The following is a 9118-nucleotide window of genomic DNA, read 5'->3' as shown; positions in this document are numbered from 1 at the left end:
CTGGAGGGGACAAGAGGAGGCAGGGAGTTGAATACCATTCATTACAAAAAATGACCTGTGCAGGAATTCAGTTCGTCATGCAAACTGATGAGACTTCAGCTCAGTGAGCATCTTAAACAAATAACAAGTTTTTCCTTTGTTGGTTTTGTGTGTGTGTGTGTGTGAGACGCCACGGGAGGAGGCGCTTTAGTGTTTGTAATGAGATTCCGCCTTGATTGTGAGGTCCACCGAGTAAATACTTCCCCACAGGAACGTTCCTTCTCCTCACGATGACAGCATTTTACTCACATAACGTCAATTTCCGTGAGATTCCGCGTTTAACAGTAAATTCCGTTTTTATCGGCGATTCCGTCCTCGATAGCGCCCGATATGCTACATTTGAGGCTCCGATGCGTCAATACAGTGCGCCGTGGCGCGCAGTCGCAGGAAAAACACGTCATCGACTCAGCTTTTTTCCACTTAAAATGATCATTTATACCGGTATAAGTCATTTTCTTGTCTATACCGGTTTACCAGTACATAGAAATTATAGCCCAAAGTTAGAATAAAGTCCAAATATTAAGAAAAAAAAGTTATACAGTAATTTCACAAGAAACAAGCAATATCATGAAGAAAAATAATGTCAAATGTTGAAATATTAAAGAAAATAGGTGGGGCTTTTTAAAAGTCCTAATATTATGAGAAAGAAATAAAACCAACAATAAAGTTTGTACGTTTTGGAAAATTTGGTTGGGGTACAAGTTATAATATTCCGGGAATGAAGAAACTTTATAAGCAGAGAGTTGAAGTATTTTAAAAAGAAGTGCATAAAAGCAACAACACAAATGGAACAAACAGCTGTAATTTTATGAGAATGAAGTCAAAATATTAACACAAAAAGTGGCAGTTGTGACAAGAACAAACGTGTAATATTATGGGTAAAAATAATGTCATTTTAGCAGCATTTGACCGATATCACAAAGCTGAGATGCGTTTTTTGCCTTGAAATATAAATTACTTGTTAGCATTAGTTTACAAAATATCAAAGTGAACCTTGCATCCTCTCATTTTTTGGTAGAAAAAGTTTGGACACTTTATGCTATGTGCTATGCTATGATTTGAAAATGCACTACTTTTATGCATTTACCAGACACATTAGGTGTTTTTGTACAGTGAAGCGGTATCGGATCAGTATCGCCTGTACCAGCCTGAATTTTGCTCAGTATCGGATCGTGAAGGAAATCGGTGGGATCGCAAATCATATACTGTACTTCTTGGAGGCAAACAAATTGGCATTAAAGTTACAGACACACAAAGGGGAATGTTCCCAGTGGGGCTTATTAAAGAGTACAGCAATATTATGATGTGGAGAAAACAGCACACATCCTTGATGTGACCAAGAACAATTCAATAATATGAACGCTTGTTTGGAGTGTAAAGGACTTGGACGTGTTGTTGGGCTACCGTGTTTCCTCGCCACGTCGCGGTTCACCTTTCGAATTTTTTAAGTGCAATTTTTTTTGAACAGCGTATGAACGCACATTGTGCTGTACCTTGTGGTGTGTCAGAGCGATCTATCGGTGCTCTGTCGTCTGTGTCTGTTATTGTATTTACTAGCACGACCAGTGGAGGGTGTGTACTCAAGTTGTGTGCAGCCACCTCGTCTCAGTGTGTTTACGTGCCTGTACGAGCATAATAGGAGCCCACAGTAGACAATAGCCGGCTAAATGTAGCGCCACGACTGTCCTAACTGGCTAAGGGAGAACCCGCCTATTGTGTTCTGCGTCCGGATTGGCTATAGACCAATGTCAATCAGTCTCCTTCTGCTGTCGCTAGCAAACCGGCTAACTGTGTGAGCTGCTCGGTAACTGCTAATAACCAACAGAAGAAGAAGCTAACCGGCTAAATAAATGAATGTTCAAGGAGTCGGACGAGGACGACGGCAGGAGCGACATGTTTTAACAAGGACAAAAAAACGCCAGGACGAAGCACGGTCACACGTGAGTCGCTTAATAACTTATCGTGTCCAACCTAGTAGATTGATCATTCAAATTCAAACGAAATTTGAACTTTGAGAGTGTTTAAAATGTGACAAAATGTACATGCGTGTCTGAGAAAAATGTACAAAGTGTAACATGAGGGGTTTTACAGCCTTTAAACATATATAACTGTAAACAAATAAACTTGGCTACGTCACGGATTCCACTTACGGCGGGCTATTTTGGGAACCTATCCCCGCGCTAAACGAGGGAACACTGTTTTTGTCTCATTTTGATGTCTGTGAGTGATAGGGACACAGCAAAGAGTTACTAACACAGACAGACAGCCCATAATAAGCAAGGGTTTTAGAGAGCTGACACTAATACTCAGCATATTTCTCACATGTTGCTCCTCCCTTGTTTAGCTGCTGATAGCTCCTCTTCTTTAATGAAGAGAGGGAGAGCAGCGTTGACAGCAGATGACATGACATGGTGTGTTTGTGTGTGGATAAGGAATGCGGCTCATTTAGGATGCTTCTGAGCATCTAGTACACAAAAAAGGAACGTGTCACTCAGCACAGAGGACTCGGAGGAAGAAGAGCATCTATGGGCGGGCGAGTCTGTCAGCTGGGAGCACTTTGTCAACCTCTGAGGTTTTAGTGAGGCCTTCTAAATGAAGCTTTCCTTTCGCTGTCAGACAGATTTACACCTTAAACCCCTGCTGAGCACTCGCACTGAGACTCCTGTGTGTCCACGATGCCGACACGCAAACACACACACACACACACACACACACACACACAAAGCATAGCTATTTTGACAGTATGTTCTTTAATCTGTCAGGTGCTCCTTGAATTAGAACAAGAGTGAAATGCCTGAAGTAAAGTTAGTTTGCAGGAGGAGAGAGTGGGGGTGGATGCTTTTAAGCCAATATCTCCTAGCAATACATATAGATACTGTACATAAATACCGCAGGTTCCTCACCGTGTTGGTTGAACGCAGCGCACATGTACAGCAGAATGAGTGAACGTTAAGGACAATTGTATATTGGATTGTATATTACCTACTTTTTATTATTTGTCCCTGCTTCAGTGAATGGGGGCTACGGTATTCATATTGTTGTACTCTTTTTAAAAAAAAAAAAAGATTTATTATTGTATTAATTTCTTACCATGTATTACCATGATTCCTAATGGAATTGGAAGGGCACGGCACTTAGAGGACTAAAACGTATCGCATAAGATAGGGGTGTGTCCCACTTTTTTCACAGCGTACCTGAAAATTGAAGGATGCGGGGTCCACTTGATGCATTTTGTGCATTAAAGATGCAAAGAACAATTCAATGTAGGTCAAAATGTGCTAGGCTATCCAAACAAAACATCCATATCTTTGCTTTATGTTACACGCGACAAGCAAATTAGCGCAATTTCTAATAATACAGTGGTGTGGAAAAGTGTTTGCCCCCTTTATGATTTCATATTTTTTGCACGTTTGTCACACTTAAATGTTTCAGATCATCAAACAAATGTAAATATTAGTCAATGACAACACAACTGAACACAAAATGCAGTTTTTAAATGAAACTTGTTATGGAAAAAGTGATTCCCTGAGATTAATTGAAATCTATCAGTCTGGAAAAGGTTTTAAAGCCGTTTCTAAAGCTTTGGGACTCCAGCAAACTACAGTGAGAGCCATTATCCACAAATGGCAAAAACATGGAATAGCGGTGAATCTTCCCACGAGTGGCCAACCAACCAAAATTACCCCAAGAGCGCAGCGACAACTCATCCAAGAGGTCACAAAAGACCCCACAACAACATTCTAAGAACTGCAGGCCTCACTTGCCTCTGTTAAGACCAAAACCACTGCTGAACAAAAAGAACATTAAGGCTCGTCTCAGTTTTGCCAGAAAACATCTTGATGATCCCCAAGACCTTTGGGAAAATACTCGGTGGTCTGATGAGACAAAATTTGAACTTTTTGGCAGGTGTGTCTCCCTTTACATCTGGCGTAAAAGTATCGATGTATTTCAGAAAAAGAACATCACACCAACAGTAAAATATGGTGGTGGTAGTGTGATGGTCTGGGGCTGTTTTGCTGCTTCAGGACCTGGAAGACTTGCTGTGATAAATGGAACCATGAATTCTGAAGGAGAATGTCCGGCCATCTGTTGGTGACCTCAAGCTGAAACCAACTTGGGTTCTGCAGCAGGACAATGATCCAAAACACACCAGCAAGTCCACCTCTGAATGGCTGAAGAAAAACAAAATGAAGACTTGAGTGGCCTAGTCAAAGTTCTGACCTGAATCCTATTGAGATGCTGTGGCATGACCTTAAAAAGGCGCTTCATGCTGGAAAACCCTCCAATGTGGCTGAATGACAACAATTCTGCAAAGATGAGTGGGCCGAAATTCCTCCACAGCGCTGTAAGAGACTCATTGCAAATTATCACAAACGCTTGATTGCAGTTGTTGCTGCTAAGGGGGGCCCAACCAGTTATTAGCTTTAGGGGGTAATCACTTTTTCACACAGGGATTTTTTTCTCCCTTTGTCATAAAAAGTTTCATTTTTCGGTTGTGTTGTCAGTGACTAATATTTAAATATATTTGATGACCTGAAACATTAAAGTGTGACAAACATGCAAAACAGTAAGAAATAGGGAAGGAGGCAAACACTTTTTCACACCACGGTATATCTTATTAATAATAAATTCATTTTGTTTTCAGAATATGCCGAGGGCCAATTAAATACAATCCGATGCAAAAAAAATGCACTTTGGCCACCCCTGGTTTATGGCATATGAAGGCAATCAGGTTCCAATAAAACCGTTATTTCATATCTTCCCTTATTTGTTCTAAAACATTGCAATTAAGTAAGGCTGTACATCTCCGCTCTCGCAAACAAGCACGAGTAATTGCGACGGCCATGAAAATACCAGTTTTTTGACACTTTTAATAAAGCCTGCTGCATGTAAGCGCCGCTGTACGTTACGCAGTCTGGCTCCTCCCCCTCCAAACCAGCCTGCTAGCTTGACTTGTCCTCCAATTTGTGGATCAACCAGAGGTGTGGACTCGAGTCAGACTCGGGTCCCAATTTTGATGACTTTGGACTTGACTTGACAATTTCATCCAAGACTTGCAACCTAACTTGGACTTTGACCTCAGTGACTTTGGACTTTACTTTGATGACTGGAGATTCTGCCTCATTGACCGCCTCTATTCGCGTCCTATTCGGGTTTAAGAACAAACAAAGAGGGTGGGACTGACATTTCTGTGAGCGCCAGACTGCTGGGGAGCGGCAGCGATTAACACCGAGACGTGTCGACGTTCTACCAAGAAGAATTGAATTTATTTGGTAAACACTAAACCAGGTCGCCAACCTTTCTGAGCCAAGGTCCCTGGTCTCAGCCGTCAACCTGAGCAAGATCAACACCCCCATTACTGTTGTCGCTGCGGTTTCTGACTCCCTCTCTCTCAACCTCTGCACGCTTGTTGCTTGCGGGACGATGCGCACCGGTGTGCATGCGCTGGTACTTTCGGCCGGGTTTTGGGGACTGGACTCCTGGCTGGAGCTTGCGGGTTGCCTGTTGGTCACTCTCCGGGACGGGAGGGCACTGATGTAATAATACTTCCCCCCCTCCCCAATATTCTCACGATCGGCCGGCAAAGTTCCAAAGATCGACGTGTTGGTGACCCCCGCACTAAGCAGCGCTTATGACTTGTAAGGACTCGAAAATGTCAAGCCTACTTGTATGACTTCGGACCTGACTCGACCTGTTTTGTCTTGACTTGAGACTTGCACGTCTTTACTTGAAACTTGGGATTAAAGACTTGGTTTTACGTTTAACTGTTCTTGGTGAACGGTCTTGATCTCATTTTCTTTTACATCACAAAACCCGGGCACTTTATGGATGTGTCAACTTCCCACCGAAAAGGCTGATTGAAATGTAGCCCTGCAGATGACTGGTGACTTGTCCAGGGCGACTCGCACCGCATAAGTGGTCTGGAAAATAGATGGAATGGATGAGTAGAAATATTGAATCAAGTTAATCGCGCCAGTAATTACAAATTAGTTGCACACGCTGAGTTTTCACCTCAGTGAGACGTTTGTGCAGGTATCCTTAGGGTGGCAGTACATGTCCCAAAAGGCAATGCCCTGTTTCGGGGCCCCAACCAACTTCGAGAAACATCTCATAGTAGTTGTGGTATATTTGAAAAAAAAAAAAACATTTGCTGGCATATTTGACCAACAAGACACACAACAAGCAGTAAACTCTTACTCTGAATAAAAAGTTAATTGCAGTTTATTATTATTATGTTATGTTTTATTATATCAGTATTATTATATTAGTATTATTAGAAAACTATACTACGTAAAATTACAGTAAAAAATTAAATCAGTGATGTTTAATCTATAACACTCCTTAAGTATCATAAATGACACAAAATTAAGAAACTCGTTGTATTCCCAGCTCCTGGATCTTAAATACTGTGGCGTCTACGTCGCATATTTTGGGTGTGTGGTTCCTTCTTGCCACTAGATGGCAGTGTGCGCTGCTATCTGTTGAAAGCACGTCAGTCACAAGGGGTGTCTGACAGGCTGGGCATCACATTAACGCTTTGAAATCAGCAATGTAAGAGTAATATTGAACATAAATAATTAAAGAGTAATATTAAAATAATCAGAAAAGCGTCAGGAAAGCGTGTAGCGTTTCTAGATAATTGTATTTCAATAGGTGGAAACATCACTCTATGTCAATGATTCTGTGTATATCTAAACATCCCATTATAGAATACAACAACTGTAGGGACGAGAAAAAAAGTTGACACACCCCTGGAGAAATGCCAAAGTTTTGGTAGTGTAAAAAAATGAGACCAAGGTAAGCCGTGAGAGTACTTTTATCAATTTATTGTGTAAATATATATAGATAAATATATGAACAATTTCATGTAAAAGCAGTCAAAAACAAGCAAATGTATGGCCAGTTGGTTGTGTGCCACATGTAACAGCCATCTCACAGTCGTCACGTGTTTGGACCACGGGTATAACTGTACACCAACACAACACAAAGTACAGTGAGAGCATCAAATAAGCGCGTCCCCCTGAGAAAGATGATTTACACAAGTCAGGAACGTCTTACACAGGACAGTTTTGTTGTGAAACCATCCGCGAATGGCAAAAAAAAAAAAAAAACAGTAATAATGAAGACACCTTTTAAAAATGTCTGCTTTTGACACACGGCTCGCTCCTTCCGCACCACGCCTCAGGCACTTCTTAACTCATTTTAAATAAAAAAAATGGATGGTTAATGATGGTCGATAGCACAGATGGCGTTGGAGTCACGGTCTGGTCAACGGGCTAGCGCAGGGGCGCCCATTACATTGATCGCAAGCTACCGGTCGATCGCAAAGGCAGTGCGGGTCGGTTGCATAAATGTCACTTTGTAGATACCATGTGACATCAGTCAGCTGACATTAAGCTCCCCTCCTGATTTGCTGGTGCTCCCCCGCGGCAAAGATTAAGTGGTGAAGAGAGACGGAGATGCAACTTTCATCTTTATTACTCTGATTACGGATAAACGAACTCGGTGGTAAGATGCTTCTATCTACAACGAAAGTTATCCGTTCACTTGTAGAGGCTCGTTATGTAGAAAAAAGGAGAATTGTTTGATGGCTTTCCTTCGCGTCCTGAACTCCGCTATAGAAATGCATGTTTTCTACAGTTTTGTGTGTTACACTATTATTTCATCAAGTGGAAAATGTGCCCTTTGCTGAAACTTTTGAAATATGTTGCCTTGACTTCGGCTGCATTGTCTTTTGCACACTCATTTTCATTTCTTGTATATCGGTAATGTTTGATAGCAAATGCTAGCACATGAGCTGTGTGTCTAATGAACGCTACGTAGCTATTTTGACGGACATATTACCGGTATTAGGGTTATGTACACAACGATTGAGGAATTATGTGTAATTATTTTTATTGCCATATTGAACTGAATTGTGTGTTATTGAACGAAGTCAACTACTTTGATTACCTGTAAACTTTGAAACTGTGAAGGTGAAATACTAATCTTTAGTATTTAGTATACTGTAGTAGTTGTAGTTTACTGCTTAGATGTTATACTGTATATGTGTTATATGTTTTATAGTAAGAGATAGATCATGTAGATTTGTAACTTGCGTGCTGAAAAAGTGGGTGCACCCCTGATAGACATGTACAACGTACATAAGTACTCATATTTACAAACAGAGTCAATATATATGTTTTGTATGCTTATAGTAGGAGGTAGATAGTTGGGACTCGACCCTTTTAAAAGTAGATCGCAGGCTGAAAAGGCGTGAGCAACCCTGGGCTAGCGCTACAACCATGCTTCCGTGCGGTGTGGCGCTGTCGGAGGCGTGGCATTTCTGCAAACTGTGTCTGCATGATCCACGCGGCTTGCCTGTCGTAATTTTAGTGGTGATATATTAGCTTGTGAGAGTTCTGAAGCCGAATGGGAAGAAAGTTGACCGTAGAAGCTAGCGCTGCTGTAGCAACACATCATGCACTGATGTGATGTTGCTACTGTATGTGTGTCATTAAAAAATATAGATTTATTATCACATATTTAGAATTTACGACGGCATACTGGGGCCACATTGAAAAAATAATAATTTTGAGAATAAAGTTGTACATTTACGAGGAAAAAGTGGTAGATTTAGGAGAAAAAGAGTCATAACATTACAGGAATAAAATCTTAATTTCCGGGAAAAAAGTTGTAATACTACGAGAATAAAGTTGTAAATTTACGAGACTAAAGTCGTAAATTTAGGTAAAAAAAAGTCGTACATTTATGAGAAAAAAAGTCATAATAATACAAGAATAGAGTTGTACATTTCGGAGAAAAAATTGGTAGATTTAGGAGAAAAAGAGTCGTAACGTTACGAGAATAAAATCGTAAATTTACGAGAATAAAGTTGTAACACTACAAGAATAAAGTTGTAACACTACGAGAATAAAGTTGTAAATTTACGAGACTAAAGTCGTATATTTAGGTAAAAAAAAGTCGTACATTTTTGAGAAAAAAAGTCATAATAATACAAGATTAAAGTTGTACATCTACGAGAAAAAAGTGGTAGATTTAGGAGAAAAAAAGTCGTACCATGACGAGAATAAATCGG

General features: G+C 40.6%; 1 protein-coding gene across 5 annotated transcripts in view; it reads right to left on the bottom strand.

Annotated features, from left to right (window-relative positions):
• The window catches only part of LOC129177742 (paired box protein Pax-7-like), a 47556-nt gene that overhangs the window by 4017 nt on the left and 34421 nt on the right, over positions 1–9118 (bottom strand). The window lies entirely within an intron of this gene.

The sequence above is a fragment of the Dunckerocampus dactyliophorus genome, chromosome 1 (assembly GCF_027744805.1).
Source record: "Dunckerocampus dactyliophorus isolate RoL2022-P2 chromosome 1, RoL_Ddac_1.1, whole genome shotgun sequence".
In the NCBI taxonomy this organism is placed as follows: Eukaryota; Metazoa; Chordata; class Actinopteri; order Syngnathiformes; family Syngnathidae; genus Dunckerocampus; species Dunckerocampus dactyliophorus.
The sequence above is the reverse complement of the archived record's forward strand: the minus strand, read 5'-3'. Positions and strand labels throughout refer to the sequence as shown.